The 23,717-nt window shown below is 44.9% G+C and overlaps 2 long non-coding RNA genes across 3 annotated transcripts; both read right to left on the bottom strand.

Moving 5' to 3' along the window:
* Positions 1 to 3,601: 3,601 nt before the first annotated feature.
* LOC135303293 (uncharacterized) lies at positions 3,602 to 5,764 on the bottom strand. The gene is made up of 3 exons (XR_010364745.1): positions 5,284 to 5,764; positions 4,806 to 4,937; positions 3,602 to 4,691 (listed from the first exon to the last, which is right to left on the bottom strand). It is a non-coding gene; the product is annotated as an uncharacterized LOC135303293 (long non-coding RNA).
* Positions 5,765 to 12,068: 6,304 nt separating this feature from the next.
* Positions 12,069 to 15,533, bottom strand: LOC135303296 (uncharacterized). Of its 2 annotated transcripts, none has more exons than XR_010364749.1 (3): positions 15,408 to 15,533; positions 14,682 to 14,904; positions 12,069 to 14,225 (listed from the first exon to the last, which is right to left on the bottom strand). It is a non-coding gene; the product is annotated as an uncharacterized LOC135303296 (long non-coding RNA). The 2 variants fall into 2 exon arrangements; XR_010364750.1 differs by lacking the exon at positions 15,408 to 15,533 and adding an exon at positions 15,155 to 15,407 and having other exon boundaries at positions 12,081 to 14,225.
* Between the last annotated feature and the right edge of the window lie 8,184 nt (positions 15,534 to 23,717).

Raw genomic sequence — 23,717 nt, 5'->3', positions numbered from 1 at the left:
CAGGAAGATTTAGTTCTTTCACTAAGACTGGAGAGCTTAGGGGGAAAAAAACTCAAAAAAACCCCCATAAAAAACCCAATCCCCCATCCCCAACACAAACAACTAATCAACCAAAATCAAACCTAAATAACCCACATGTGACTGCAAGGAGCTGCTCAGGATGTAAAGCAGAGAGGGAATTCCAGGCATCTTTATGGCTGGAGAGGGCCTGAGGTCCAGGAGCTGCAAGGCTTGCCAGTATGTATATTCCTGACCTGCCTCAGAGATCATCCTTGGTGCACAACCAGGTTGATACCATTTTCTCTGTGACAGAGAAAAACTAAAGCTGAACACCTTTCCTCTGTTCATGTGCACAGAAGTGAACACTACGGAGAAATGCAAAGCTCTTGGGGTGTGTGTGGGAGGGAATAGAGTAGATGATCATCCCTTCCTTACACAGTAAGTCATGGGTTATCTGAAAGCTCTTGCATCTGAGTGACAGAAGATAGTTTAGGTGTGCACTCCTCCATACTCAGACTCCTGTGTTCCCTAATGTTTTTATTAATCCAGGATGAACTTTGCTGCAGCTCCTCAAAGAAGGTATGTTGTGTGTCTGACACTCTGTCTGGGTTCTTGATGTGTCTTGGTCTCTCCTTGGTATAAGGTCTTTCCCTACAGTGGTATTTCTCTGCATCTGTCTGGCTTCTGGGATGCTACTGATATAAGGGCTGACTTCCCAGGTGTATATGGTGAAAACATAGTTTAGGTTTGGACTTTTCTCCTAGGTCAGAAGCACAACATCTGTCCCAGTCCTGGGAAGATGGATTTGTGGCTGGCATGCCAGAGATTTGTGAATGAAAATGGATCTGCTCCTTTCTACCAGAGAGTGTGTGTAGTCATTTTAAAATGCCTAATCTGTCTCCCCAAGCCTGACAGTGCCTATGATGTGATCTCATATAGGTGTGTGATGTCCCCCTCCCTGTGTGCTGCTATATCACTGTATCACTACCCTAGCTTGCAATGGCATTGTGTGGCTGAGACAGAGGAGGAGACAGCCTTACCTCATTGATTGCAGTTTATTGACATTAGGAAATTCATTGTCTGCAAAAGAAGTTGGTAATAATTAACTGAGTTAATAAATAAGGAATGTGTGTGTACAGATTAGACAGTAAATAACTTACTGGCTTCTTGATTGCCCCAGCATCTTGCTTCTCTCTTCATACAAGGTGTGAAAAGGGCTGATGGTGGGTAGGGTATGGTAGGATATTCTCACCTGGTGAAGAGATGGTCCCATAAACCTTGGCTTTCCCTGGGATGCTGGCGTGTGTGCCTGAGTCTGTCCCTGGGGCGGGGAGGTTGTTTAATGCTTTTAGTGCCATTTTCCAACAAATGAGAGATGTGTTTAAAAATAGCAACAGCCCTTTGCGCTTGCCTTTTTTTTAGGCATTTTAAGAAACAGCTGCATCCCTTTGACTGGGAGACAGGGAAGGCGATCTGCTCTTCAAGGTCCTCATTAGCTCCTCTGGGACTGTGGAAGGGCTACTGGTGCCCTCCCCTCGTAGGCTGCATTTGTTAATTGACCCCTCTTCACACACTTAGTGGCAAGAGAGGTCGTTTCAGAGATGTGTTTTGCTTAATGGGAGCAGGGAAAGGTGTGGTACTTAAAGAAAATCCCTCTCTTGGCCAGATAAACCCCGGATTTGTCAGCAAGACAATTCTCCTTTGTCTGGTTGCTATTGATGCCTGGGTTTGAGGCGGGGGGCTCGGGGGTGCGACTGCGTGTCTGTGTGTGTACCACTGTGCAAGCTCAGGTTTAGCCATTTGCGTACAGACAATAGCAGCATTATAATTTTTAATTGCAATTTCATTTGATATTCTCTCCCTTTCCCCCACCCCTCTCTCTGTATAATCTGGATCATTGCTCTCTGTAGCTGATTCCGTGGGAGACCAAGCAGAGTGCGTGGGTGCAGAATATAGAAAGCCAGAGCCATAGAATCTGTTATTTGCGTCATTCTAGGAGACGGGGCTGTTTGCCTGACAAATATACAGAATTAATCCTGGTTTTATCAATATCTGTCTTTTGCTACAGTAGCCAAATACAAGTGTAAAGTGCTAGGGGGACTTGCTGGTGGTGCTGTTGTTGATATGGGAGGGGGGGGCACGCGGGGGGGGGGTGATAAGGAAAGAGAAAAAGTGAGGATGCTAAAATATATTCAGCAACCCCCATGCCTCACAAATATTCAGAAAACAGGCTTATGTTTCCAAATTGCTTTTTGTTAAAATTGGTAACCACGAGAATGGGGCGGGGGGGGCGGGGGGGGGGGGGCTAATGTTCTTGCAAGGTCTGGCTATGCAGATTGCTCTCCCTGCCTGTGCTTCTGCATGGGATATGTGTGTGGTTTTTAAGAAATATTTCCCTGTCCCCAGACCATATTCCCCCCCACCCTCCCCGCCCCAGCCCCCTCAGGATTTTTGTGCAACTGTACAGAGAACCGCACTACACAAAATATGGGGCTTGCTAATTAACTCTTTTCCTCGAATTGAAGTGCCTTACTGCAAGCACAAAGCTCCAAGCACAGACATCTTTTATGATGAACTAGAGCCTCTGAAGAGGAGAATCTGAACGTGACGTCAATAGCTGATAACTGACGCAGCCTTGCAAAGGAGTCTCAGGCTGGCTCCTTGCAGCCTGCAAGCCCTAATGATTCTATTTTTTCCCCAGTCCCCCCTCGTAGTGAATTACTAGAACGCAAACACACACACCCCTTTTTTTCATATATATATTTATAGATCCTTTATTCTCCAAACAAAGGGGTTTTTTTTTAAGGGGGAAAAGGCGGTGGGTGGGGAGGGGAGAATTTTTTTTTTTAAAACAGCCCTTCTTGGTGCTGGGTGCAGTTCAGTACATGAAACCATCCCTGTGTCTTGGCAAATTAAGCATCCCTGCCTGAAATCCACATTTGTGCATGATGGCAAACTGGTGCATGGTGGTTGTGTTTTTCCAAAGCCCACTTTATAAAGACTCCGGAGGAAGACAGACACAATAATGCTTGCAAGGCAACAGGCAGAGAGGCACAGAGACAGACTCAATACAACTGTGGATTAGGGGTTTGTGCAATAGGACAGCATGGAAGGCGGTCAGTTTGGGTCGTTTGGTGTGGGGTTTGTTTGTTTGTTTTTGTTGTGGTTTTTTTGGTGGTTTTGTTGTTTCTTGTGGTTTTGTTTTTTTTTTTTTCTCTGCAATGATGCACCTAAAGCAAACCTAGATGGTGTTGCAGAAAGGAGCTGGGGTATGGGGGTGTGTGGTTGGGGGTTGTTGTGTTGTTGGGGGGCAGACTAAATGCACATTTAATGTTTTGGACGTAGCGTTCCAGCAAAATGCCTTTGTGTGTGGATTTTTTTCCCCAGTACCTGCTAAAAATAGCATCAGGGTTTTGATCGCGTTCCAGAAATAGACAGAGGGTTGCACTTGTATAAAAAGCGAGCGCGGGTGGAAGAAAACCTGGACATCACCGCAGTATTTTTTTCCCAACTCCTGTCTGGAAATTAATTGTTGGATTCTCCCCCCCCCCCCCCCCCCCCCGCCCCCCCTCTTTCCCCCTCCGCCCCCTCCCTCCCCTAACCGAGGAGTTCCCGTTTGGGTAAGTAGTGATCTTTCCTGTGCATGATACAGAGAGTGGCTGTGAGTCTTGTCTTTATTTTATGCATGCCTGGATTGTTTTTTCCTTCTTTTCTACTTTTCCTCTAAAGCGAGAGGGTTATACTCGTCTACATAATGAATTTGGTGCATGCCCGGAGCTCAGACAGAGGGAATTCTTGCAGAAAGGGGAATCACCCTGTCGGTAAATCTCTGAATCAATAGCGAGCTGCAACTCTCTCTCTCTCTCTGTCGGCGCTGTTGAGCCCCTCTCCCTGCCCGCCCCCCCCTCTATTTTCGCCCTCCGCGGGGGGAGAGGCAGAGCCGGCGGCGGGGCCGGGGGCGCAGGCCGGCCGCTCCCCGCAGGGCGGCCGCCGGGAGCTGTCCGCGCCCCGGTGCTGAACCCGCCGCCGCTCCTCCGCCGCCGCTCCCGCCACGGGCGGGAGTCGGTGCCGGCCCCGGTGCCCGCCGGGCGGGGGCCGCGCTGCGCCGCCCGCAGCGCCGCTCCCCCGGCGGCTTCCCCGCCGCCCTCCTCCGCCCGGCGCCGCCTGCCCTTCCCGCCCGTGCGTTTGAAAGAGCCTGTACCTGATGATGGTGCTCCGCAAAATAAGAGGCTATAGGTTGCTTTATTTGGACTCACCCCTTCTCCTCCCACCTCATTTTTCCCCTCTAAGTGCTCACACTTTCTGCAGATCGCGTGTGCGAGCGTCTGTTTTTATTATTGCCCGTCCTTCGCGTCCTTAGTCATACCCTCACCAGCGGAGTTGGTGAAATGACTGAACTAGAGGCGAAGTAGTAGGGGATTGTTGTGGTGTATACGGAGTAGCTATGTGGGGTTACCTCTGTGCTGCAACCACCCGTCACCCCCTCACCGCTTCTGAGAGCCAGGGAAGTTCTCGCTAGGCTACGAGCATGCAGGTTCGCAGGCATTCCGGCTAGCAAAGGCATGTCATCAGATTGCATTGAAACAGACAAGGAAACACCGTCTGGCACTCACATGCACCACCGCGTTATCCCGGACAATGGTATCCCCTCCGAAACCGCCGTGGAAGGGGGCTTAGCCGCAGACTGAGACCTGCAAAGGATGAAAAACGCACGAGGCAGACAATAACCAAGGAAGGAGCTTCCCCCGGAGCACGTTTATCCATGGCCTCGCAGTAAAAGCAAGCTTAGAAAATGGTGCACCTACCACACAAAGCCCAGCAACAATTGCGGATCCTGCAGACAATGGCATGATGCAGCCATGAACATCAGTATAGCACAGTACACGGGGCTGGGGTGAGAGCACCTCCTGGCCAAGACCGCATGCAATGGCTCTAATCTAGGCATACAAAAGACATAATTTCTTGCAATTAATCAAACACCAGCGCCTGAATTCACAGCACGGTACTCCACCCACGGCTCCTCTTAATGTCTAAGCCATCCCTTCCCCGAGCTTGCGTGGTCGTATTTACAAGCGGACCAGATATCTATTTTTTTTGGTTGCTTTTTTAAAGCAAGAAAAAAAAACCCTTACAACACGTGTAGCCAATCATTGCAACTCTTAATATACCTCTACAAAACAGGCATTAAAAACAAGAAATGCCCTCCTTCCTCGCCCCCTCCCTCGCCTTCCCAGCCCTCCCCTCCTAGATCGTTGCCTCACTTGACACAATGCATAAGATTACCCTTAACTGGATCCTATTAAATAATTCAATGGTGGCGGTGTAATTTTGGTTGGAAACTGCACGGATTTCCAAGTCGTGACTGTAAAAGTGAGTAATGTGCTCTGGCTGCGTCATGGCTCCAGTCACAGATGGTTCCAAACTGAGGAGAAATCGTGACTTCGACTTGAGACGTCCCCTCTCCATGAAAAGACCATCCAATCACAACGGCGTCGGGGGGCAGCCGGACTCCGCGGAGCTCGCTTTCTCCTTGCTCTCCCGTCCGTGTGTGTGTGTGCGCGTGTGTGTGCCCGTGTGCCCGTGCCTGCGCGCGTGTGTGTATAAAATCCTCAACAAGTTGCAGAAGGGGTAGGGAGAGGAGGGGTTAATCCTGGGGAATCTTCTGCACCTAGTGAGATCGTGACCCTCCCACACAGTACAGTAACTTATATACACACCTGAAGGAAGGGACGTTTTGCTTTTGGGCTTTCCAAAAAAAAAACAAACCAAAAACCACCAAAAAACACCAAAACACTGTTGGTGATGGTTGCACCCCGCGCGGGACTCCCCGGAGCGGCCAGGGACGCGCCCCGCCAGGTAAGTGTTGGAGGTTTTCAAACTTCTGCTGCCTGCGCTGCCCCGGCCGCCCTGCCCGTCCTGCCTGCGCTCCGCTCCGCTCCGCTCCGTCGCGCCGCTGCCGCTGGTGTCGCCGGGGGCTCGGGAGGCGCGGGGCGTCGTGCCGCCCGGCGGGAGCAGCGTCGGGAGGGAGCTGCGGCCGTGCGGGATGGGACGCGCGCGGGGGCGTCACGCGTGGGGTTCCCGTGCCGCTCGCGCGGGACCCTTTGCCGCCGCGGGGCAGTGGTGGAACTGCAAGTTCTGGAGTTCGGGCCGGGATGCGACTCCCCTCGGTCCGCCGCGGGTCTCCGCCCCGGCTCGCTCGGGATCCCGGCGGGCGGGCGGGCCGCGACGCGGACGCGTGTTTGTCTTGCTCCCGTTGCCGCCGGGCACTGGCGGGGCCTCTGGTTCCCCGCAGGCTTTCAGGAGAAGACCTCTGGAGTGCAGTGACACGTCCTGGAAACTTTTAGCAAGCGGGTGTCCTCGCCGGCGGCCGTGGCAGGTGGCTCAGCGCCCAGGACGGCGCTTAGAGCGTAGGGGAGGGGACGTCCCGCGTCCCCCGCCGACCCGGAAGGGTCGCCCCTCGGGTCTGGCCGGGTCCCCGCGCTGAGGCGGGAGGAACAGGGGAGAAGGCAGCGGCAGGTCCCCGTGTCCCCGGCTGCCCGCCGCGAGGTGGCGGACGGCCTGGGGCGCCCCCGCCGGGGGGACCAGCGGCTCTGCGCCCGGGGTAGCCCGCGGCGGGGCTGGTCCATAGCTTAACGGCGCCCCTTTGGCAGAGGATTCCCGGAGAGGGGCTCGGGGAGCGGCAGAAGCGAGAAGGGATCTGGGCTGGCCCCGCCGCGCTCTTGGACGTGCTCTTGTCGCGGATTTGGTGACTAATTGAATATGGAGAGGGCCTTTTTTTTCCTCTTTTTTTTTTTTTTTCTTCCCCTATCCTTCCTTCTATCATCCATCCTTCCCTCCCGCTCTTCTCTCCTCTCCCCCTTTCGGAAAAAAAAAAAAAGGAAAAAAAAAAAAAGAGGGGAAAAAAAAAAAGGGAGGAAAAAAAAAAAAAGCCGAGCGAGGCAGTGTGAGGCGCCCGCTGATTGGTGGGTGACGATTTTAGCCCGCACCAATGAGAGGCCCGCCTGCTCTCTATTTATTTAGCGCTCAGGGGGGAGAGTTTTCTCTTTACGCAGCGCCCGTGCCCAGCGTCGGAGCCTCCGCGCGGAGCGGGGCCGCGGACACGCCGCGCTCCGCCACGCTCCCGCGGCCCCGCGCCGCCGGCCCGCCGCGGGGGAGGGGGTGGCAGGACACCCCCCGCTTCCCTCCCAGCGCCGCCTCGCCCCGGCGGGGTCCTGGGTTTCGGAACGGGACTTGGCGGAGATGGGGGGTGGGGACCCGGCGTGGCGGGGGACGGCGGAGCCGATCGCCCGTGGGTCCTGTGGATGTTATGGTGGCAGCCGGATGGATGGATGTAGGAAGCCGCGGGAGACTTTGTCCTTCGCGAATCTTTTTGCGGTCTGGGCTTGCTGTACATAACTACCTACCCGGGAAGCCCTTACCCCAAAAAGCATTCGCGGAGGGCGCATTCGCCGAAGGAGCAGCAGCTGCGATCGCCGAGCCTTGGACTTATCTAGACTCTGTGGGCTTCTATTATTAATTCCTGGCACCTTTCCCTTTTCCCCGTCCAACCCACCCCCCCCACCCCACCTCCCGCTGTGAGTGTATATATGTGTCTCTAGATATATATATATATATATAGATATAGTGAGAGAAATAAACACCCTTTTCCCCCTTTCCTACTCCGCTTGGTCCCCCAGACGTCCAAATATTCCCCGTTGCCTAACTTTTTAATCGACTTTTGCCTAAAGGAGCAAATCACACGTTTATTCGGATAACTGTATGGTGTTTTTTATTTCATTAATGGAAAAATAAAAATAGAATAAAACTTCCTAAAAGTTCTCCTATCCTCACCTTCCCCCCCCCCCCCCACCGACCCCCCCCTCCTTCCAGGGCATAGCCGTGTTTGAAAATATGGGTGTCCTAGTTGATCGAGATTAATTCATAAAAAAAAAAAATTATTCGGAGCGATTCATTAAATGCTCTGTAATCGTGAGCCTCGGTTTATTTCGAGGTGGGGAGGGTGGGATTTACTGGGATCACCCTATAAATAATAGGGAGGGAGGAGGAGGAGGAGGAGGGGGAGGTGCACGGATCCGCCGCGGTTTGGGGGAGACCCCAGTTAGCAGGAGATGCACCATGGAAGCGCTTGCCAAAGGCGCCTCCCTCCCCCCTGCCCACTTCCAACCTGATTTTAAGCAACTTGCAGTCCGGTGATATCTCCACTCACTCTTTCCGCAAAAACTAGTGCCCCCTAAAAGGGTAAAAAAGGCAGAATCCGAGGGAAAACCCAGCCGAGGCGATGCTTTTGGACGAGGTGATTGCAAGCGAGCAAAGCAGCATCAGCACCAGCTCTGTGGTTCTGAAACTGCCTTGTGCATGCACACAGCACTGAGAGCATCTCAGGCAGGAGTTAGGGAAGCTGCATTTTCCCTCTCTTTGCAGTAATTACCAGCCCGGATTCCGTGGGCAAGAAATAAATAGCAAAGAGAATTCCTCCCTGCCTGCCGCCCCCCAGAAGAAGGAGCGATTAAGCGCAGATCTGTCCGTGCAGATCAGCCTCGTGAAAGAGACAAGATCTAAGCAGCAAGTTGGTAGCAGAGTGGCCGCTTGACGCAACACAGGGGCCTATGGTTCGCCCGGCTGTAAAATAAAAAGGAGGTGGGGGTGCGATCCAATGTCTCAGCTGTTAGAAAACACAAGGGCTCTCCCATCTGCCCCCCCCGACAGCGGCACGGAGGGAGACCCGGCTGAGAAAGGGCTGATCTTGCATTTCAGGGAAGCCTGCATTGGAGAGATCGAGTGAGGACCACAGTATAAGAGTTACTATTTCTCGAGAAATAAAAGATATTTTGAAGACTTGCTCGCAGTTTAGAAAAGAGTAAAAGGCTGGCTAAGGGACAAATGAGAAAAGAAAGCAGAGCAAAAGCACCTCATTGCTCCCTTCCTTCCTTTTCTTCTTGCTCAGGACACGTAGCTTGAGTACTAGCTGGCTTGATGAAAACAAAGGTGGAAGGGTCACAATACCTTTTAAGTAGACTTGCATTTTCATAATTATTTATCCTCTTCTATTTAGGGAAAAAAAAAAAGACATTTGTACTTTCCGGTGGCCAGCAAACATCTTTACGGGGGTTTTCCTGTGAGCCTATTCTAAAGGGAGAGACAAGGTAGAGGGAACTTGGAAGAAAAAGAAGAGAGATGTGATAAGAAGGATCAGCCAAGCTAAGGCTAAAAAAAATCCTCTCTGTTCCCTGCCTACTGTCGTCCCTCAAGAGGATGGAAACCAGGAGTGATTTGGGGGGGGCAGCTCAGGCACGAAGGGAAATCCGAGCCACGATGGTGCAGCTCCCCGTCTCTTTACCTTGCCAGCCAACTGTTGCTGCCATGCTCAGGGCTGCGGCTGCTGCGGGCGGAGCGGGAGCCGCTCCCTTCTGCTTGGGGCTGCCCCTGGCCGGGCTCCGAGGCCGCCGCAGCTCCACAGGGCGCCTCTCGCCAGCCGCCCTGCCCCGCTCCCTGCCCTGCCCTGCCCCTCTGTGCTCTGGCTCCTCGCAGGTTCCTATCCGCTGCAGGACACTTGCACACGTCAGGCGGTCCGGGCCGCTGCCGCGCCCGGCCGAGCAGCCACCCGCGGCAGCCCCTCCGGGCCGCCCCGGGGAAGCCCCGGCCCTCTCCTCCGGCCCTCGGGCTCCAGCCCGGCCCTGCCAAGGCGCGTCCCGGCCTGGCCTCGCCTCCCCCGACGTGCTGTCCGGGTCTGGGCCTGAGGCAGCTGGAGGGGCTCCTCTCTGGTGCTCTGTCTGTCTGTGTGTGTGTATCCCCAGGGGTGATAGGGACGTCCGGGTGGGGCCGTGAGCCAGTCTCCGCTCCCCTCGACGCTTCAGGGCAACCGCAGCCAGGTGAGTCGGGAGGAGCGGAGACCCCTGCAGGAGCCACTCCGAGGCGATTAATCCTCCTCTCCCTCTGCCTTTGCCCGCAGGTGCAGGTGCGGCCGCGCCGTCGAGGCCGGAGGCGCCGCGGGAGCAGCGGGAGCCGCAGGCAGGTGAGAGGAGCGGCCGGCTTTCCCCACACCCCCGGGAATCCTCACACGGGCTCCTCCCGAAAGCCGGGGAACCGTCCGGGTTCCCCGCTGCTGCCGCTCCCTCAGACCCCGGCGCTGGTTACAGCCAGGCTTGGCCTAACACAGCGCTAGGCCACAGCTGCCCCCGGACCCCCAGCACGGACAGGGCTCCAGGCAGCACCCACTGCCCCCAGGCACAGGCAGCAACCTCATCCCGCATGGGAGAAAGCTCAGGATGGTGCAAGGGGGGTCAAAGCAATGAAACAAAGGGGCAAATCCACGTAAAGTTGATACAATGATACATAAACAGGCCGTCATGTTGATTTCTAGTGAAACCTGTCGTCTTAACACAGTGGGGAAGGAAAAAAAAAGTTAGTGAGCATTGCCTAAAATCTCTGTACTCCCTTCGTCTTTCCTTCTTCATCCACTAGTTAACACTCTTCCACTTCATGGTTAAATGCATTGTCTGACATTTGCAGTTCTCGTAGTTTTTGTCTGATAGATTTCTTTCTTTTTTCTTTTTTTTTTTTAATCCACCATCCTTGAGACAGCTAGTACAAATTACTGTCTACCACTACAGTCGTGAGGTAGAAAATTGAGAGGCAAATTAAATGATAGCACATGTTTTAAAAGCAAAAGGACCCTCTCCCAGTAAAACAACCAAACATATCCTTGTTTCAGTCAGGTTTAGCCATTGTCCCCTGCTCTGGTTTCAGACGTGGCAATTCTAGAGAAAGACAAAGTACGTTCCAGTTACAAAATGAAAAGTTTACAGATAATTAACTACAGAAAGGTCTTTTTATATTTTCAATTTTAAATTAATTTTTCATATTTTAAATTTTAAATTCAATTTATGAGTAAATGAAATACATAGGAAGGATTTTTGTAAGAAGTCCATTTTTTTCTTTTTATTTTGGCATCTAATTTCTCGATGGACATTATTTGCCCACAAATTGCAGTGGACAATTTGCTGTAAAACAACAAAAATGTCTTCCTTCAGAAAGCTGCCATTATGGGCAGATGTCTTCAGAGGTTAGGAGCTCCTAACCTGCCACCTGTCTTACATCAAACACTCTGTTAGGACCCATAAAGCTTAGCAGTGCTTTACTGGTATCAGCTTGTTTGCAACCAAAGTAGACAAACTCTGCTTACTTAAAGATTTGAAAGAAAAGCAGCTTCTCATAGCCAAAGGTGGGCAAGGCCTGCTAGAGCCTCGAGTACATGCAACTCCTAGACCAGCATTTAATCTCTCCCAAAAGAGGATGTATCAAATACTAAACTGGTGCTGCTCTTGAGGTTTCTTAAAAGGTCAAGGCATACATTGCTAGGAGTGGGGGGTCAGTGCATGTTAATTTATGTCTGTTACTGCTCTTAATACAATTATATAAAGGCTAAGGGCCTATGAATAGAATTGCTGCTTAAGACCTCTGAGCCTCCTGTATTCCTGTCAGTAAAGGGCTGAGAAATACCTCCAACCATCTGTAAAAAATTGCTTTGTGAATATGGGCCTCATGAAATAATGATTTAACACTCTTACCCCATCCTCCTTCTCCCCCAGTTTTTATTAGTATTTCAGTCTTTTACAGATCATCTGTACATCAGTTCTCATTCTTTTTCTTTAAGATGTGTTACCACAAATATATTTAGCTATAATATTTGGATTAGCTGTAGTATGCTGCCATCTCATTTCTGGATATAGAGATTGCTCTTATAAAGGACTCATGTAAATTACCTTTTATTTGTATTATTATATTGTCAGACAAGTTGTGTAGTGGTTGTTTTTCATGTAACTTTCAGTAACTATCAGACCTTGTTGAAACACTAGATGTTTTAAAATGTATGTCTGAAGGGGCTTTTCTTATAAATTAAAATAAATATCTTTCAGCTTTTCTACTACAGGGCAGGTTAATTTGGTTAGTCTCATGTTGCTGCCCCCCCATCCCCTCCCCACCAAAATAAGGAAAACTTACTATATTTCTTTCTTTTTCTGAAATATGTTATGGGAACTAATTGTGGGATACTAAATAGGGTTTGTTGACTCACTGGCAGTGTCCACAGAAGCGTGTTTTGTCAAAATGTTCCCAGTGTTGTCATCCCAGGTTTAGCATGACCAGTGGACGTGCCCTGATAAGCAGTTATGCAGGTACTAGTGCTTGCAGCATGCTTAGTTAACACTGTGTTTATCTAACACAGGGAGTACGAGAGTGAGACCCCAATGAAGCCTAATTAGCAGTTGAAATTGTAGGAAAGGTTGGCAGATTTGTGGTACTGCAGACGTGATATGTAGTCTGGGGGAAAACACAGAATGTAGACTTACCAAAGTTCAGAGAGGAGCACTGCAGCAGCCAAACTTGGTCTGAAATAACACAACGCTCTTTCTGTTTGTAAATATAATCCATTTCCATTTGTAAATATAACCAAAAAAGAGCAGCATTGCCCATGGACTTTGTTTGGAGCAGGAAGAAGCTGCACCTTTTTTAAATACATTCAATTTTTCTGTGTAAGTGACCAAGTGCTGTTCAGAGAAACACACACACAGGCACAGGGTTGGCTGCATGCATGCACTAAAAATACATACGCATGTGAATATAAAATGGATTTTTTTTCTAGCACTTTTTTTAATTCTGGATAGTCAAGCTTCTTAATTTGTAGAAGAGAGTTACGAAAGTAGTCCCTGTGAAATTCAAAGTTTCCACTTAATTTAAGGAGCGCTATCTGTGTTTTATGGCATATTTAATGCTGTTGTTCAGATGGGTTTGGAAGGATGATAGAAGATGCTTTATTAATTTTTCTATGTGCACGTGGAGAAATGCATCATGGTAGTAGCATGACATGGGTCTCATTTCTGATACGTCTTTAGTCTCTGCAGAACCTCTCTGGGGTTAGTAGACACCATCTACTCCACGTGGCCATAGTCCAAACTCCTGCACAGCTCAAGTGCTTCCCGTGAGCCATGTTCCTGTCTGTGTGCAAGTAGTCACGGGCTGTGGTGATATAAGTGTGGTGACAAGGACACACATTCTGGCACTGATGGTACCTGTGCTAGTCACCAGGATGCAGCATTAACTTCTGCAGGAGAAAAGAGATGATTCCCTCGAGTCGAGCCAGAGGAGAAACGTGACCCGTGTGTTTGTCAATGAGTTGTGGTGTTTTCAGTGCTAATGTCTAGGCACCACCTTGTTCTCTTCCAGGCAAGCATAGATGGGAGCCATGTGAGAGGAAAAGGGAGGTGAATTTAATTTTCTGTTTATTTTATTAGAGGATTCCCTCATCCCCAAAGCTCATTCTCTGCATTTGACAAATCCATGCTCTCCCATTGCAGCAGCTCTGTCTCCTGGGAGGTGGCCAGGCTGTCTTCTGATGTTGCCCCCTTTGCTCAGCAGTGGAGGTACTGAAGGGGTTGTTGTTACTGTGTCCCCACAGTTGAAAGTGGGCAAGTAGTTTTTAAAAAGTGCTCAGAGAATTGTGAGTTTCTAGGCCAAGAACATAGTAAACAATTTACTAAGAATAAATTCAGGGTGTGCCCTGGAAAAGGTGTTCCATCATCTCTTATTTTCAGCGAGCTATAAGTAAACAGCATGGAATAATGCTGTGCTAAATAATGTAAGCTATCATGAGCTTCTGCCCAAGTGGACAAGGTTCATTTGCCTGGGAAACCTGAAAATTCTCACTTTGTGTGCAAACCTCTCTGAAAAGGGGTGTTGCAAAAAAAATTTCTTCTGAGAATTTGATTGTTTTAAATGATGCCTTTTCAAAATGATTGCATGGTTGAAGGAAAAAATGGAAAGCAGTGGGACACTGCCATGGAGAAATTACATCCTTTTTAAAGAATGTGATTCTTCCATTTTTGTTCTCTTCAAATTATCTGCCCTCATGTGAATGTTTTTACCAGAGAGGTGTGGGAGGCAGAAAGCACTGCCAAATCAAGGCCCACCACACCCTTGAGTTTATAGCTTTACTGAAGGAAATAAGGTTATTTTACAACAGAGGAATGGGGACAAGCACTGGGAAAACATGTGCTGTTGTTCAGCTCATCACAGCACAGTCCCAGCTGTACAGATGTAAGTCAGCCCATGCAGGTTCACTTCACTGCAAACAGGAGAGAAAGGAGGAAGTGGCCTAGAAGAGAGGGCATTTGGTCTTGCACTGAGTGGATGGCACATGGTGTCCACTCCAGAAAAAACATCAGCATTTCCTGGGAAAGGAGTAAAGACAAAAAAGGCCAGTTAATTAGTAGAAGGTCTGGGGAGAAGTTGCCATCAGCCATGACACCATCAGTTATTTAACCTCAATGTATAGAATACATAGTCAGCAGTGTTAATTTAACAGAAGTATCGTAAGCTGCAAACTCCCAAAGACACAAAAGCCAACACAGAAACATCTCAATGCCTTTGTCTTTCTCTTTCTGGAAAGTCTGGCTGTGTGACTCAATAAAATTCTGCGTGTCTGGTGTAGCTGCCCTTTTCCTTAGTGACAAGCTGATGCCAGGTCTCTATCACTTTCTGGTTTCCTTTCTAAATCTCTTTAATTATATTGTTATATTTTAGTTATTTTTCAGCATGTGTTCATACGCTCTGTCACATTAAAAATGGCCAGTGATTAAAGAAAATACCTATTTGTCTGCTGGGAGGATGTGAAAAATTTGACATACCTGTTAGAAGTTCTTGGCTGTGCCAATATGTTTGCCAGTTTTGATGTGAACATATTACTCGCTGCTAATTTGCTGTTTGTTGATCCATCTCCAGTGCAAGGATGTGCAGTGAGGGGTTCACTGCCTGGGCACAGTTCTCAGCCTTTGTCATAGATCTGCTCCCGTTGCCTCTTGCTCCTCAGAGAGTCTCCAGCCCATGTGTCCCAAGTGTAAGGCACAATTCCTGGTTGGAAAAGAAATTGGATTTCTTCTCAAAGAGGTAGAAAGTGAGGGACAGATGACATGACTTCTGGGGGGGTGCTGTTTTCTGACAATATATTTGGTAACTCTCTTTTCCTTTCAAATCAGGATTTATGAAGCCAAAAAAGAAACAAATTAGCAGAATGACAGGTAGGCTTTTAAAAAAGGTGTGTCCACTGTTGGTTCCCAGACTCATCCTCGTCAAAGCAACGCTTCTCAGTCACTCTCCTTACCCTCACAAGAACATCTGCTGGGGAAGCATGATATGGCACAGGTAGAGAAATGACTAAATGCATTTCATTATGGGAACGTGGCAAGATAGTTCCCATTTTTCCTCTTTCAATCCTTCCTTCTTTTTTTTGTATTTTAAATTTCCTGGGTTTCCCTTATTTTTATTTCATTGTTTTTTCTGCTCTGTCCTAACTCAAGCACATGCATACTGTCTCTCTGTTTTCCTTCCATTGTGTCTCCCAGATTTTCACCCACCTCCATGGACACCTGTTCCTGGAAAGGGCCCTCAGCTGATTCTCCTGCTACTCTGCTCCTCCCACCTTGTTCCCTACAATGCACACAAGATGAGTGCTCCTGGTGAGCACAGGAGGTGAAAATTGGGAGTCAGGGCAGAAGGTAGAGGAGTGAGCGTGAGCAGCCAGTTTAACATGATCATAGCTGGCCTGGCCACTGGTTTTGGGCACTTGGATGTTTACAATATTCATCACGGATGCAGAACACACAGACATCAGGGTCTGTCAATGTAAGTGTGAGAAATCTTCCCCTCACCTACTGAGTTTGGTGTTAGGGTTCCTCACCTTAACTGCTCTTTAGGTAAATTAGAGAGGTGTGTGCTGCTGTGCCTGTTGCACAGGGCTGATGTGGACTTTGCAGGCGGTTTAGAAATGGATTCTCCATCTGCAGTATGTTGCAGATGATGATGGAAGTTACAAGGTATAGAGGGGAGCACATGCTCCTTGCTTTAGGACCAGTTGAGGCCCGAAATGATGGGAAGGAAGAATCCATTGCACAAAAATAGGATTTATTGGCATGTATTACACATTTTTATATAGAGTTTTGTAATTAACTCTGTATGTGTATGTTCATGTGCATATGTTTTTATCATGCAGTTATAGCAAAAGGCCAGCCTAACTGAACCAAATTAAGAAAAACAGAAGCAATAGAAAAACCCCAACTTTACAGTACTGATTTCTACTCCGAACTGTTTGAGTCCATATACTGGCAGGCCTCCCACACCTTCATCTCTAGGCTTTATTAAGAGGTTGAAGGACTCGTGTATAGCGTGACTTAAAAAAACAGGGTGCCAAGTCATGCAGCTGAAACATTTGGGAGCTCTGCTCATCAGGCTTGCAGTATAAGGGACATTATGTTGAAGGCTGACCCTCAGAATAATCTTGAAGGACCTATGGCAATGACTTTTTAACGTCCCATGTTTTTATTAAAAAAAAAAATAGAGGTATGTTTGTGAAAAGGAAAAGGAAAAAAAACCTCTAGCTATCTTTTGTGTTTAAATTAAATTAAAACACTTTATAGTTAATGTTAAAAACCAAAAGTAACTGATTTTTGTTAGTACCTGACAGCAAGGAGCCCATACAGCTGGGATAGAAAGATAAACAGTTGATCTTTTAGGTTGTTGGTTTTTTTTTTTTTTACTGGCCAAACTGAATGAAATGCAACAATAAAAAACCTATAAAGGGGGAAATCAGGACTTCCCCTTGTTTGGTTTTTTCTTAGTTTCTCCAAGTGCTTTCTGATTTTGCTCTTTAAAAAAAAATAGTATCAGAAACCATGACATTTTTTACATAATAATTTTAAATTTACACAATAGTTTTAACTTATAACAATTATAAAAGGTGCTTTTTTTACTTCTTTAGTTTTTCTTACCCAGTAGTTGTGAATATATGTCTTTGTACTTGCGTAGATAGATATGTATGTGCACATATGGACATATCCTCAAATACAGGTACATGTAAATCCATAGTAGAAGTAATAAAGGCAAAATGTGATCCCTTTCTTGATAGTTATAAGTTTTGCAAAAAATTGAAGATGGTTTACTGGTTCAGAGGTTTTAATGTACACTAAGAAAATTATAGTTCATTTCATAAATATTTACTAACTTTTTAAAGGCCTATTCAGTATTAATTATGCTGAAGTACAGGGCAGACTATTTTATTATATCACAGTTTATGGAGTCAAGGACATTTTTAAAAAATAGTGTTTATTGACCAGTGACTGTCTACATATCTGCAACTTCCATTCATTTTTTTTTTTTTTAATACAAATTTTAACTATTTAGCCAAGCAAATATTTCCTGGCTGTTTGCATTTACCAGCAGTCTGTTGCAATTCAAAGCTTGGTATGTAGCTCCCAAACCTAGCAGCTGTTTCTGGAGAAAAGTAACTACCTCCTGATCCAGCAAGGGCTTTCCTCCTCCAAGCAGGCTTCTAACAGGACTTAGCCTGACCACAACAAGGCTCCTCAGAGCAGTAAATGCTGCAAAGAGATACAGATAGGGTAAGGCCTTTTGTTTTGCACTGCTGCATCTGAGATTTTTTTTTCCTCTTCCTTTTCACAGTGGGTAAAAATATCTGGCTTGTGTTGAAAATGAAGCTCTTGTTGAATTTTGCTTCACTTTTAATTGTCCAGTTACAGAAGTGGGACAAAAACCTTACAACCCCCCCAAAGGAGCCTTGTCTCTGTGAATGTCTATTTTGTGTCAGTTTGAACAATTTCCATAGGATGCAGTTCTGGCATTGTGTGATTTGCTATCTGTTCCCATGCTTGGTAAACCTATTAGCAATAGATATTCTGGCTTTATTAATTCACTGCTCCATGCTACATCTACTTCAGCACAGAGGGACTATTCAAAGCCTGAGAGGAATATTTGGGTTTCTAGGTCCTTTCTGATTAGGTTGTCAAAATAAAAGAGTAGGGGTATTTTCTTTTATTCTTTTTTTTTTAATCTTTAATTTTTAATTTTTTTTAATACCACTAACAATTAATGCCTGGCAACTGAATACAGACATTCCAAACTTGTATTACACAAACTATTTCTACCTTTGTTACCTTCTCTGATTATTCATAGTCATGCTAAGCCTTTCTCAATGTAATGGGCTTTAAAAATGTATGTATAATGCAGCTCCCAAATTGAGAATGGAGATCCTGCAGTTTAGCATTCAGTAAATAAAATGTTACCAGTACTGTCGTGCCAATAAGTTTAAAGATTCCCAAATGAACACAAATGCAGAAACCCTTGTAACCTGCTATAGTATATCTTTTTGCAGAATACCTTCATTTACTTTCCCATATGGTTCGTGACATTATGGAGTCAGTTCTGCTCCTACAGTGAGACCATTAGTAAAACTCCTTTAGACTTGTATACAAAAAAGTACTTGTTCAAGAGTGATAATTTCTTATTCTGAAGTTGACTTCTTTTTTTGAGGCATATTCATCCCTTTCTTTATTTTTTTCAGTTGATATGTATATTTCTGTACAGTAGAAACTCATGGTTGAGGTATTTTAATTCTGCCCAAATTTAAGCACATATTACATGCAAGAAAAACAGTCTTGAAAAAATCAGAAAATTCTGATATATTGAAATGGAAGAAAACATTGTTCTGCATGAAGTACCATTGCATTTCATCTTTATTTTTTCTTTTCAGATTAACTTGGGTGTTCTGATGTATAAAAGTCCACTGTCTGTGTGCTCCCTGCCCTCACATTGTCTAAGTCACTGGTACCACATAAGCTTGTCACCCTGTACCCTCCATACTCCATAGGTGAAATTTTAGCTGGCATTTTCTCAGTTAAATAATGGTCATTGCTTTTCACTCTTATTAAGTAAATCAGTCTCTTGCCTCATTCCTTTTAGAGGAATTTCTTTTATAGATTTGAACTGGTAGAGTAGAACTCTGTACATGGAGGATTAGGTATATGTGCGTATATGTAGGCATATGTGCATTAAAAATACAGGAAAAATATAGCAACTTAAAATAACAAATTGAATTACATTAATCTGTCCTTAAGTCATTTGTTGTTAAGGCATTTGGTTAGAATAATAGAATTTTAATTTGTTCGTGAAACTGCAGTATATTTCTCCTATACAGTGAAAGAGATATGCTGGAGAGGAATTTCACAAACAGTTGCTTTGAAAATGTGTTTGATCATACCTGTCCATAAAGTGCATATCTAGTCCTTATGAGGTTTAACCAGATCTGATCCAAATTCCATTGAAATTAAGGGCTGTTTTTTAACTGAATAGGAATTGCATCAGTCTCTTCAGTAGCCTTGCTTATTTGAAGGTAACAGCTGTCAGGATTTCTCTGTGTGTGTGTGTGCATGTGTAACTGTGTACATTTTATTCATGTATCATCATATAGAAAAAACCATGTTTTGTGTAGTTTTACTGTGGCTTTGTGCATGTGTTAGGCAGGCACATGTCCATGAGGTAGAACATGGGAGGAGTTGTGTTGCAGACGTCTCCTCTTTATGCTCAAGTAGGTCTGTATATATGTGTATATATATATATTTTTTTTTTAATTTTTTTTTTTATCTTGGAGATAGCCATCATCTAACCTTCAATGGGAAAAATGGCAGATTAATTTTTGCTGGTTTTTTCCATTTTAATTTGTCCTTGAAGGTCAAAATTATTTTGATGATCACTTTGTGTCGTGATTTTTATTTGGAGTCAGACTGTAATGTCTCTGGCACAGGGACTGAGAAGTTAAGAACACATATCTGAAGTGTCTAACATCAGAAGAGATTTTTTTTGCCCCATTCCATAGTGGTAAAGCAAATATGGGCCAATACCTGCCGACTTCATTATCCACATTTTCTTAACCACTTGGTTAATTACACTTAAGTCCACTTGCTTAATTACAGAGCTAAAAATAATGTTTTCTTTCATAGCTGGCTGTAGTATCTGTGTGTAACGTATTACAGTAAATAATTTTCCTTTGATTTACATTCCTTTTTTTTTGGCTTGCCTTTCCTGCTGCCTAGTTTAGGAGCCTAATCTCAGACAAGCAAGTTTGACATTTTAGGCAATTGTTTTCTAACCTTATAGATGATCCCCAAACTCTACAGCACTTATTTCTTTATCAGCTTTAAGAATAAATGAGGTACTGCTTTCTGGTATCCAAAAGGTAACCCCAGTTAGGTCTAATGCAGTTTTGGGAAAAGGTGTCAAGAAGGAAATAAGTCAGCTTGTTTCTCTGTCATTTTTAGTAGCCCCAAACAGAATGGAATTTGAGTAACAGAAACTCAGTGGAGTGAATAGAAGATTTTGCATCTAAGGGCATTCTGAACAATGTAAATTGTGCTAATAGAGCATGATGAAATGTGAGCATTTGGTCATCTAAGCATCAGCCTAGGATGAAGCCCATATGTGCAGTCAGTCCCCCACTCTCTTAGTCCAGCAGACACGTGAGGCTGTGGCAGCATGTCAGACAGAGTGAGTGGGCAGGAGAGGGGACATGCACCATCCTGCTGGGGCCACCCCTGGCTCTGCCACCAGACAGAGATCTGCTGGTCTGCCCACTGCCCTGCCACAACAGTAGCTCAGCCTGTTAGAAAATCTGGATCAAAAGAAAAATGGAATATGTTTGGGCCTGAACAGTTTTTAACTTTAGAGGGTTTTATTCTTGTAAACAAGCAGGTGTGTAGCATGTGTGAAGTCCCTTGGAGCTGTGGTGGCCAATACTGGTCAGCTGAACCAGCAGCTGGCCTCAGTGCCTGCTGTGTCAAGGATTGAGCTAATCTGTCTAGTGAGGATGAACAAAAATGAAGCAAACTATGTGATGAAAAGTTAAACATCCAAAAGATAGCAAAAGTACTTGGGGGCTCTTTTTGAAATTAAAAGTTCTGGATGCATGATAAATGCAGGCTTGACTTCCTATTTGAAGAAATATTTTAACAGTTTTGTTTTGTTTATTCTAAGGTTAGGTGGTGGTGTAATGGAGACCTTGAAGATGTTTTTAAGTAGTTGCTTTAGAAGCACATTTACCTAGTATGAGTAAACTGTAATGAAAGTTTTACTTTGTATTTGCTTATTCAAGGGTCCAACATGGAAGCAAGAGAATGTTTTGTAGGGGGGTGAAAGATAAGTGTGTCTGTTAGGTATGATACAGTTTCCAAGCCCATGTGTGTCAAGGCCAAATGTAACTCACTTTTTATACATTTACCACAGTCCTGTTTCCAGTAAATGAAAGGATTTATCTGAGTGGCCACAGCAGAAACCTGCATTAAAAATTAGCCTTGACTATTATTCCTTTATTCCTTTGCATTCAGCAGTATTATTCCTTTGCATTCTTTTGAAAAAACCAAAATTATCCCCATTTATAATGAAGCTGAGAATAAACAAAACAAAAAAACCAACAACCTTTATTCTGTTATTCTTTCTACAGCTAGTCAGGGGGCTATTGATATATAAAGAACATAAGTAAAACAAGAACTAATTGCATGTTTAGGTAACAGTCAAATCCATATTGCCCTGTCCCACGACACTGCTGTTATAACATGTTAGCAGGACTTAGCCCATTGGCTTCAAATGGACAATTCAGACACAGAAAGGAAGCAGGTTTTGGCTCAGTCATGTGTAAACAGAAGTTCCTCTGCACATCTACCACTAAAAAAGCAGGTTTAGGATGATTTTTTTAATATGAATGTAACCCCACGTAGGAAGGGAAATAATTTCATTGCAGTAGTAGTGGAAACTAAATGTTAAGCAAGCGTGGATCAGAAAAAAAAAATTGTCAGAGCAGCATACTGCCATTTTATCATTCTCATCTGTTATATACATGTTATTAAGTAAATATGGGTATTAAAAATAAATGTTAATCCTCTTTAGGTATTTATTCCATGGTAACAGACATATTTTTCTCTTTAATTTTGAAATTAAAAATATAAAAACATTTTTCTCTGGAGAACAAAGGCTGGATTTTTATTTTCCCCTCCATTTAAACTACTGATTACTAATTTATTTACTGGTCACTTATTGTTACCATCCCAATTATTGCTTTTTATATTATATTTTACTTGCTGTTTTTCTGGACAGTATATGAAATAGGTTTTCATTTCTGTAGGCTTCTAATCCTCTATTTCTACATATAGTACTAATATTTTCCTTAGAAATACTTGCCTTTCAAATGAGAATTTCCACTCTGTAACTTTACCTTCATTACTCAAAATACTAAATACTCTATACTGAAGTTGTCTTGTTTTGAGCAGTCAGTATTTGGGTTAGTCTTTCTTGCAAGCTTGGGGGTTCAGGTCTGAGGCTATAAGCACTTCTGTACGTATGAGTAAGTCTAATTTTGTGAGTAGTCTGAGCCAGCAGGGCTCCTCAAACAAGTACGTGTTTGCAGGCTTGGGACCTGCAGATATTTGGATGGACGAGATGACAGGGAAGAGCTACAGATAGCAAGTTTAATTTTTAATTACATGTGCCTTCCAGGATCATTAAGAAATATGAGAGTATATTCCATTGAATGAATTGTTTGGGACACATAACACAAATGAAGCTGTTTGTCTGCTTTGATACTATAAGATAAAGTTAACCTAAATACCTGATATCTTAATCAAATCTAACTACTGTGATTGTTGAAACTTTTGGCCCTGAATTAGTTAAATTCCAGGTAACATTCAAACATCTAAAAATCTTCACATCTTATGATACTTGGTTGACAAATCTGCAAAAACAGGAGGCAGTTTCTAAAATTTCTGAGGATCAAAAGGCTTTTTAAAGATGCTATCAAATTAACAGCCTTTTGGGTTTTCTATATAAGTTATGACTGCTGTGTTTTTTCACTAAGAAATTTGTTTTGAATAGTTATGCCTTTTTCCCCCTTCACCACACCCCTTCCCAACTGCAGCCAGAAATTAAAAACCACCTAAGAAAAAGCTACTTGCTTGGTTCTTAATGCTGCTTGTACTTAATTTAATGGAATTAGTATCAGTTTTAGATGTGAGGGGTATAGTGTAAAAACGGAAGGACAGAGGTACATAAAAAGAGTATTTCACAACTTGGAGAATATTTATAATGTAATCAGAAGCCTGTGCAATGAGAGAAAAAGTATATGAGGATATAGTCAAATAAGGAAGCAAGAAAAATCAATGTTTTAGAAGCCATGTTTGCAAATATGACAAATATATCCACCTGGGAAATGATACTTAAGTTTTTTTTAAAATACTGTTTTACAGTAGTGAAATTAAGAAAAACTGTGAGAGTCAAATTCTGCCCTCAGATATACTCATATATTGCCTAATGGCATCGAGAGGCAAGATCTTAACATCTCACATCTGACTTGGAACCAAACCAAAAAGACTATTTTCAGATGAATCTGGAGTGACTTCCAGATCAGAGGATCCCAAATTGATCTGCCAATGTATAGAGAGATGATTTCATCAGGCATAGAGAGCAGTCTCTTTGGACTTAAACACGATAGCTATTGAGTGGTACATAGCAATGACAAATGGCAATTTTGGCTTTTACAGAGAAGAGGGAATTTACTCACATGTATAACTTCATAGTACAGAAGACTGTCTGCTAAAATGAGTGACAGGAATACTGGCCATCATTCCCTCTTCAAACTGCTATGTAATGGCTTTGCTCCTCTGTCCTGTAAATATGAATAACCCAAATGAATTGCTAGGTTCTGTAATTCAAATAGAGGATTAGTAAGCAGGATGTCCAGGTCCTCCTCCAGGGTCCCCCAGCTTTCCAGAATAAATCTGGACAGACATCTCTTTTTCAAATGGTATGTAGTATTTACATGACACGTATTT

This window comes from Passer domesticus, chromosome 6, assembly GCF_036417665.1.
Source record: "Passer domesticus isolate bPasDom1 chromosome 6, bPasDom1.hap1, whole genome shotgun sequence".
Taxonomy (NCBI): domain Eukaryota; kingdom Metazoa; phylum Chordata; class Aves; order Passeriformes; family Passeridae; genus Passer; species Passer domesticus.
This window is presented reverse-complemented; position numbering and strand designations above follow the sequence as displayed.